This window comes from Haliaeetus leucocephalus, unplaced genomic scaffold (genome assembly GCF_000737465.1).
Source record: "Haliaeetus leucocephalus isolate CR32 unplaced genomic scaffold, Haliaeetus_leucocephalus-4.0 Scaffold605, whole genome shotgun sequence".
Classification (NCBI taxonomy): Eukaryota; Metazoa; Chordata; class Aves; order Accipitriformes; family Accipitridae; genus Haliaeetus; species Haliaeetus leucocephalus.
The window spans coordinates 5,383,824-5,393,262 of NW_010973041.1; positions in this window are offsets into that span (position 1 = coordinate 5,383,824).

The window sequence follows — 9,439 nt, forward strand, 5'->3', positions numbered from 1 at the left end:
CCCCCCCCCCGCCCCTTTTCCGCGAAGTCTCTTTTGGATTTATTTATACCAGGTTAAGGCAGTGGGAAAAGTCCTAGCTAAAAAAATGGTCGCCACCTCTCTCTCCTGACTTCTTCAGTCCTTCGGACGGAGAGCCTTCTAAAGTCGGAGGGGAGCTGTGGCCGCGTATCCGTGGTGTTTACAAAGGTAAAGAACAGGGAGAGGATGAATGACAAGCGCAAGGGTACGGAGTATTGGAGAAAGACCGGGAGGGTGGGGAGCAGGAGGGAAGCTTTAGGACAAAAGCCGTTAGCAAACTGAAGTGAGAAGAGAGAGGTGGAATCAGAGGGACCAAGTTTCTTCCTCGCACTCCTTTCTGCATGTTCTTTTTAAATAGCTCCACAATCGCACCCCCAACCCCCCACCATCCCCACCACCCCCAAAAAGCTGCTCCCTACGGAAATGTGTGAAAAGTTTTCTGTATAGCCCTTTATCAGAAAAATGTTGGAATGTCTAAACCTTTTTTTCTTGTGGATTTCTCTGTGAAACAAGCTCACACCTTTCTGATTTCAGCTGGGTGTGAATAAATTAGAAGCTGCTCAAATCCCCCCCCCCCCTTTTTTTTTCTTCTTTGCTGCAAGTTGTTTGAAGATTCAGGATAGCTTGTGGGAGCCTCTGTAGGCAACCTGTGTTCCCCAAGTGTTGGGGAAGTGGGGTAGCTTCAGTCTTTTACTACTAAAAACTGCTGCGACTCTCTCTTTTCAAAGAAAGTCTTTTGCATGCTAAGTCAGGTTTTGTGTGGTTTATCATTTGGTCTAAAATGAGTCACTCTCAGGTCTAAGAATCATGTTTCTCTTTGGCAGCCAGGACTGTGTGCTATGCAGCCTGTTACTCTTGTGTGAGGATGGGGTATACTGTAGTGCTAAAATAGTATGTTCTGACAATTCCAGCAGTGGACTGAAGTGGTACTCCAGCATGCACAGGCATTAAGTGAAGTTGTGACCTGCAGCTCGCTAATACTGGCTGTAGGCGTGCCATATGTTTCTCCTTAACTGATATGTGCTCGGACTTACAAAGCAGCTTGATAGGCCTGTGTTTTACTGTTCTTTTTTATTAAATATTAACTACACAAATCAAATGCTGTCTTTCTCCAGGAAAGATTGACACTGTCTCATCCTGTGCAGTTGTACCTGAACTGTGGTTGTTCTGGCTTTTAGGCTGCAAATAACTAAGGAATTGCTGTTTAGGAATACTGGGAAATACTGTTTCATGCTCATATGGTGTTGTCCTTATTACTCCCTATTACAGGTCACACTCGTTAGACCCTTGGTTGCTATAAACCTTGTTCTGAGAAGTTACCAGTAATGGTGCTGGTTGGAGACAGGAAAATACTGACTGGTGTCTGCTTTCTTCTCCTCCCCTCTTCAAAACAAATATTGAGGGTGGAAAGGTTAAACAGCTTTTGAGACAAAACACATGGGAAATGCAAAATTGAAGTAACACTACACTGTGTACCCAGCTTTAATATGTGAACTTAACATGTGAGTAACAGACAATCTTATCACTGTGTGCAAAGATACTTAGGGCTGCATGGTTTTCATCAGTATCTCTGGATGATTGTAACTAAAATATAATTCCTTCTCTGCTAAGAAATGGGAGAAAGTAAAAATCTGTCTTTAACTTGGTCTTGTAGTCAGTGTCACACAGTGAAACCATGTGGAGTATCCAGGAGGGGGTGTTGAAGAAAGTGTTTTGCTCCGGAGCTGAAACTTAGGTAGGACTTACATAGGGTTGGCTTTTACATTGCTGTGACGAGCCATTAGTAACACCTTAATGAACAGCTGATTGTTTCTCAGTAGCCTCTTCATATTGAGCTTGTTTTGTCTGATGTTCAGAGGTTTAATCCAAAAGGCATATTTCTTCAGAGTAGCCTTTGTTGTTGGGAGACCACCACCATCTTACCTCTGAGTACCCAGCAGTTTTGTGCATTTGCTCTCAGAGGTAAGCTGCCTCCTCCAGATGCCTGAAGAGGTGGCTTTGAGCACCTCTAGGTGGTGACCTGCCAGCGCTTGCTGAGCACTGTTACCGTGTCATTTGCTATGTAGGTGGCTTCTCTATTGTACGGGCTCAGAGGAAAAATGCGTGCAGCCCTGTTGCCAACAGGGCTGAATGGAGAGCTCTCACAGCTGTTACTCATGGTCTTGGTGATGGTCCAAGGACACCTAGAAGAATTTGAGAACAGGAACAGGTTGTACTGTGAGGCTGTTGTGCTTTTCGTTATCATTCCCCCCCACCAAACTGGAATTTGCTACATTCTTGGGATTTCACCCCTTTCATAAGGAAAAGCGCTTATAATTTAAGGGATGCTTAAATTCAGTTTAAATCCGTCTTAATGGGTTATTTGAACTGCAACTGCTATGAGTAATGCAAGGGAAAAGAAGCATAGAGCTGTTTTACTGAAAGGATGGTAAAGCAAACAATATTTGATCCCTTCAGGATCTTTAGTTTGTGGATTAGTTCTTTATATGTAGTGTATTTCACTGCTTCTTCCTTCACAATGGGTTATATTCATTTTTTTTTTAACAGTTTAGTAGTATGAAAAGGAGACAAACTTTTAAAAAAGTAACCAGTATGGCTGTTAAAATATAAACAAAAACACAGGAGTTATCAAAAGGCAATGCTAATATCTGAAAAAAGTATTTGCACTCTTTTTCCTTCCTCTGTCCTTTTCTTTAAGGTTGCTTTCTCCTCAGGTAAGGTCCCCATTTGAATTCTTAGGATTTAATGATAATTTGGAGGGAGAACACTGCCCACTGTTCTCCCGAAGGATCTGATCATGAGGGACTTGAGGTGGTAATGGTTTGAACTGGTAGTGATTATGTAGCATCCGATGTATGTTTTTGACTTTGCTTTTCCATGCGTCTCGAGGTGATACTGTAGAAATGTGACACTCCTCAGTGGTGCGGCATTAGGGCTGAACTTACACATTTTATGTTTTCCCTGAGTTTCCTTCATAGCTAACTCAGAAGCTTGAGACTTCATCCATGGCCCATAGATGTCTTTGGTGAAAGCTGTATCGGCATTGAACAGCTTTGGATCAGGCACAGGGCTGATGTGTTGCTTCGACAGAAATGCAAAATTATTCCCAGGGCAGAGGAAAGCTCTATTGAGGGAATAAGAGGTGCTGTTCTCCTTACATTTCAGGGGACCTGAATTTTGGTTTTCTTCATTTACCTTTCAAGCTTAGTTGCTTTAAAACAAGTAGAAGCATTGCTTGTGCATTCTTGCATCTTCATTTCTGTACTCAAGCAAATGACGGCGAACACCTGAAGCAGGTCTGGTGCCTTGTTTTGATTTTTATTGAAGCTAGAGGAGAATTCTGAGAAGTGCCAGACTTTGTATATCCAGATCTCTCCTTCACTCATCCATTGCTGTTTCTTGAGTGCCTGACACTCTTCCCCCACACCCAAGCTGATTAAAACCACACCTGGCTTGCAAAGGCTTGGCCATTGTTTGGCTGAAGGTTGCACTCTAGGATCAGTTTTCATTTTTTTAATGACTGGTGCCCTTATTCTTGAAAATGTAGTTTCTATTTGCACAACATTTAGCACCGGTAAGGAAAAGAGCCTGTTTAGTCCCAGTCTGGGTAGTATATGTGCGTCCTTATCCCACATGGCAGCTCCATGATAGTGGCAGTTCTCTAACGAGCCCTTGAAAAAGACCTTTTGAGGTGGTTAAGGCATTGCATTTCTGTATAGAGGAACAATAGCTTTGCTCAGATCAGTGCAAAGTCTCCAGCATTTCCTGACAGGCACAGCCTGAAGTAGTTTGTTAAACACTTTTTTCTCAGTCCTGCATCTTCTTCCTACTGATCTGCCTGCTTCTTGACTCCTATCATGTAGGCAATTATGTTAGTGCACATAAACGGGTGAGCGCTGGCACATTTACCCCAGGGTAAAGAAGCATTGCTTCTTAAAAAGAAAGTGAACCTTCTTCCTCTGCTTCTGGGAGGCAAAACCAGCCAGAGACTCCCATGGCTACTGTGGTTCAAAGAGTCTGGGTAAGGCAAGCGTGCCCCTGCCAGCAGCACTGCCGGGGGGGGGAACCACGTCCTTCCTCCTCAGGCCACTCCTGGGATGAATAGCCTGGACGGTGTCCTGGGCTGGGGCGTGCGGAGAGTGTTTTGCTTTCCAAAGACCTTGAAAGTTATTGCTGGTGGAGTTGGATGATGACCTGGCTGTCATTCCTGCTGGGGAAACGGGAGGTAAGTGTTGCCCCTCGCCATTCCTCACTGGCGGATCGCAGCATGGTCTGCTACTGAGGTGGTGGTAAATAGCATGGATCAGTGGCAGAAGAAATGCTTCTAGTTGCAAAAGTGGGAAGGCTGCATCTCCTTTAGGAGGAAACATGTTTTGAGGGCACAGGTACTGTATAGGTGAGAACTGTGTTACAGTTTTGTGCCAGCTGGATTATTTTTACTTTAAATTACTTTAACTTGAGAGGCATTGGAATGGCATATTTTTTTTGGCTTCCATGTGGCATACTCTAGATAAAATTCAGAGATGCTTTCACCTTCTATTTAAAAATACAAAGGTGCCAAGTATGTGAGCCTAATACTACCTTTCTGCTTTTGCTTCTGGCTGAAAGTAACAGGCAAGCATCTCCTGAAGTGGATTTTTGAAACTGCTGGAAAAAGTGCTGATGAGTTTAATAGTTGTGTATGATGAGCTTCAACTGACTGTAATACGCCAGCGTGAGGCCTGCACACCATTTAGCCATTTCTTTAGGAATTTACGTGCCACAATGACCTCCTGAGTAGGGTGAATTTTACAGGCACTCTCTAGACAGCACATCCGTTTCTTTGCCAGCTAGAAAATGTATTGCATACTGCAGTGCTTGCAGGAGCAAGCAAAAAAGCATTGGATTGACATCAAAGGCAAGATCCTTCTGTACAAAATGCTGGAGATTTTAAGAGTGGTAAAAATCTGGCAAAAGAAATGCATACTGTTTTTCATTGTGAGCCCCTTTCCCTCCCTCCTCCCCCTCTTTAGGGCGTGTATGTCAAATACGACATGGTGCCAGTACATTATTTAAGGGAGCAGTTTGCAGAGACTTTTCTTAGATGTTCTTTGACCATTTGGGGTTGATTGTTTTCAGCCTGGGTGGAAAAATGGATGTATAACTAGAGCAGTATAATTTTTTTTATTGTGAAGAAGTTAGCTGCAGCTCTGTTTAAATTGGAAAAAAAAAAAAGTGTTGGGTGAGTATTGCATGTTTACTGCACAGAGAAATTTATATCTTCTTTGGATGGGTGGGTGAATATTTAAGAGCACTGAGCTTAACAAGAACTCCAGCAAAGACTTACTGGTATCTGAGAAGTCAAGGGAGACGCTGTACGGGTCACATCTATTTGTTAGGTAGTTATACCTCAGGTTGGTGTTTGCAGGAAAGGAGAAAGACTGCTAACCTCTCAGGAGGAAATAGCTATGTACCTTGCAGGCATGGCAAGTGTTGTTTTGTCTGTTGCAATGGGGCATTGGTAGAGGGTCTGTAGCCACTGGATTTCACTAAATGTTTTGTTACAGATGGTGCAATCTGCTTGTGACCTGTTGTGGACATCAGACCTGCAGGACGGTGTCCCGAAGCCTTGAGCAGGTGATGGAGCGAGGGAACCAGGGTGTTGCATAGCTGCAGCGTGTGAAGGGCAATGCGCCTTTGCCTTCCCTTCCCGTCCCCAGCCAGGCTACAGGTGTCACTGGGGTGCTGGTGCAGAAGGAAGCCCAAGTTTCTTTGCTGCTCATTTCCAAATCAGCTTTGCTGGCAGTGAGCAATGTGGAAGAGCTGATCTTGCCCCGGGGATGCTGCTGGTGCGGCGGTCACTGTCCCTTGAGCTCGCAGTGCAGCAGCCCTGGGGGGTGGTGAGCACCTCTGCTCTCCTGCTGTTTTGGGGCCAGGAGAAGCAAATTGTCAAGCAGCGGTGCCAGCTACAGCTGCTGGCGGTCAGCTGGCTGGCTGAAGGCAGGAGACCTTGGTGGGTTAATATCTCAAGCCAACAGCTGTGTTGGGATGAGGTCACCTTGACCCTAGAAGAAGTTGCCTTGGACTGGGACGGACTGTGGTGGTAGTTATTGTGGTCTAGATACGGTATTCCTTTGGTTCCCGGTGTTTTTTCCAATCCTGTACTGTGCAGCTGCAATATCACTTCTTGGGCCCTAGCACCTTTAAGATTTCGTTGTTATTTTATTAACCATTTTTGCAGTTCGTTTAACCAAAGAAGAAGTAGTAGCAAAGACTGGCAGGGGTGCGTGTGTTCGCTTTCCTATCCAGACATTTCTGAGCACTTTCATTGACAACCCAGCTAGTAGGAGCAAATTACACACTTTTTGTGTAGGTGCCGTCTGCATGCTTATTGTGACAGGTATGTTTTCAGTGATTCCCTGTAGAGATTGGGTCAGTAGTTTCACAGTCCTGAGACAAGCTGTGGTGGTAAGGTGTTGCTTGGTGTGGTAATGAAGCTGTAATGTAGGATGTAAAGGTGCAATTTGGCTACTTTGCCTCAGGCTGTGCTTACAGGATTAAACTTTGAAGTACATTTCCATAGTCTTGAACATATAAAACTAATTACTGAAGTACAAAAGCATTTGGGAAATTGGTAGGGGAATGTGCGATAGACCGGAATAGATTCAGACTGGTGACAATAAGCCTGTAACTCCCAAAGGAGAGTGCTGCACAGTAAATTCCGTATTAATACTGCATTGCATGTCATTTACTATTGCACTTGGAAGATGTCTTTGCAAATGTGTACACTGTTGAAGTGTCTGATTGGCAAGTGACTGGTACAGGAGAATAACTTAAATGTTCCCTGTGTCCGTGCCAAGAATGTCCCTGGGCACTCCTGTCTTGTCAGGAGGAATCAGCCAAGGTACTAAGAGCGTGTTGTCCTATATGTGATGGTAATGCCTGGAATGTGCTAGTAGTCACATTTGAGCATGTGTTTACCATCCGCATAATTGTTAGATTAGGTCGAGGAGCGCAGCCTTGGCTTTCGGTGAAGGATTCTTTCGGGCGTTCAGCTGTTTCTATCCATGTGTCCCCCCCACTTACTGCTACAGTCTTGCAGACACAAGGCCAGTGCTCCAACAGGGTCACTGCTCCCTCATTCCTCTTGTCAAGGAAATGGGATTCACTGATTGTTTTCCTGAGCTGTTGCAGTGGGGTAACCAGCTTCAGGCAAATTGATGTCTGAGTAGGTACCCAATGTTCAAGGAATACTGTCTGGAATGCGACATGTTGTACTTGAAAGATACCATTATAAATGCCTGTCGAGTTTAGTCATCTTTCCTTTTGCTGGCTGTCCCTCCCAAAATGTGGCAGACGTGGAGAGCAGTGCTGTGGAGATGAGCCAGGGTGCCTTTGACCAGCCCTGAGCATGGCTTCTGCGTAGGGCTTTGGGAGTCGTCCTGATGTGGCTGGCAACACGTCAGGTACGTTTTGCTCCTCCTAAAGCGTTGGATGGAACTGATGAAAATTTCACCTCAGAGCAGTGCATTTCCCAGTACAGAAACCTTGCAAACTAGAGAAGACTTTTCCAAATTAATCTGTTTGCTCCCCTAGTCTTTCAGCTTCTTTTTTACAGCAGTTGCAGTGTCCTATTTCAAGTAGCCTATGCAAGTGAGACTGGAAGCTGACTGAGACTTCACAGTATTACTGTGATCAGAGCAATTCTGGTAATTAGTGAAGAGACTTAAAACAGGTCTCTAGAATTATTGCAATTTTGCAAGCAGTTGATAGGAATAGCATAGCTTAGTGCCTGGTTCTCCAGGAAGTACGTACAGTATGTTTCTGTTCCCTGCCTGGGGTTGCTTAAGTTTCATGCACAAAAGCATCCTAAGAGGTTCAGCCTAGAGAAAAAAATGCAGGGAGAGGCGTGCAAGCTGATGACAACCTGATGACAGGAGGGAATTACATGATTGTAGAACACATAAATGCCTTAAAACTAATATGCCTGAACAGACGCTTCTGTCGTGGTCCTGCATATTTCCGTCCTCAGCATCTCCTCCACAAAGTCTCTTATGAACAGAAGCCTGTTGCCCAGATTTTAATGACAACATTCTGGTTGAGAGACTTGTTTACCGCTTTTTCAGTTCTCCTCTCTAAATTTTTCTTAATATGCCAGGAAGACTCTGTGAAGGGACCCTTGGTATGATTATTGTGGGAAAGCAGTTGCTTTTTCCTTCAGGAGGGTGGCACAAAACTGCAGGATTGAAGGCACACCCAGCTCCTTTGTGCTACAGCATTGACAGGCATGTGGACGAGAGAAAGAAAATACAGACTTTCCTTGGAGCTACCAAGATGAGGTTTCTCAATTGGTAGCAAACTCGAACACGAAGGTGCTGTGCATCCGCATCCCGTAACTGTGCTGAAGTCATCGTGTGCCCCGCATCTCCCCCTGCCCATTCCGGCTGTGGTTTGATGAACGTTCCCCCACCCAGACCCTGCAGTGGGGACTCTTGCTGGTGTAAGCTGCGTCTCCACTAGAGGGGGATGCCACTATGGCTATACTGGGAAACTTTGAGGATTTGGTTGGTTATATCGCTTTACTCTTTCCGGCTGGCAGTGTTGCCTGTTGGGTTAAGTGGAGCATCCTTGGAAGGCGGCTGCCGTGGGACCGAAGGCAAATGGGACCCAGCAGTGGCCTTACACAGCAGCTGACCCAGTAGCAGTCACTGGGTTTCTCCAAAACGGTGTCAGTTCTGTCGGCGCGCCATGATGCATGTTTGTGTAAGGGTGGCTGACCTAGGAGAGGCTGCTCAGCAGTGGGAGAGACCAAAAATCAGACCCAGCATGCCTAAGTGGTCTTTGTCAGGGGTCAGAGGAACTCTGCATGGGCCTTTAGCTTTGGTGTTGTGGACATAGCTGGTAGGTTGCAATTGCGGGATGCCTAAAAAATCTGGTTCGTGGGTGGGTTTCCATACGTTCTCCTTTTGTGGCCTGGATCCCTTGGACTTCTTAGTGTGTTTGTGTAGTCACAAAAAAAAGTCTTAGTGGTTCCCACGTAACGCTTTATGGCTTATGCTTTTGTTACAAACTGTCTTAAGGAGGCTTTGAAGTGTGTGTGCATTTAATGTTCGTGCCTGTGCTGATGTGCACTGAGTTCCAAGGGGAGAGTTTGAGGCAAACTACTATTTAGTTTTGGTTTTCTTTTTTCTTTAAGGATAATCAATCCAATACTGTTCAGTTGCACTTTTCTCCAATAGGATTGCTTTTCCTGCTTTCTTGCTCTTTAAAGATGTGTGAAAGGAGTGTATCTGAAAGGTGGTGAGACAGACTAGACAGTGCTTAGACACTAACTTTTCTGTCATCATATGTGTTAGAGGATTTTTTTGTTATTGTTGTGTTTTTGCACTGATTGCATTCTGCCTCCTGGCTTTTCGTTTTCCACTTGAATTCTCAGCATGTC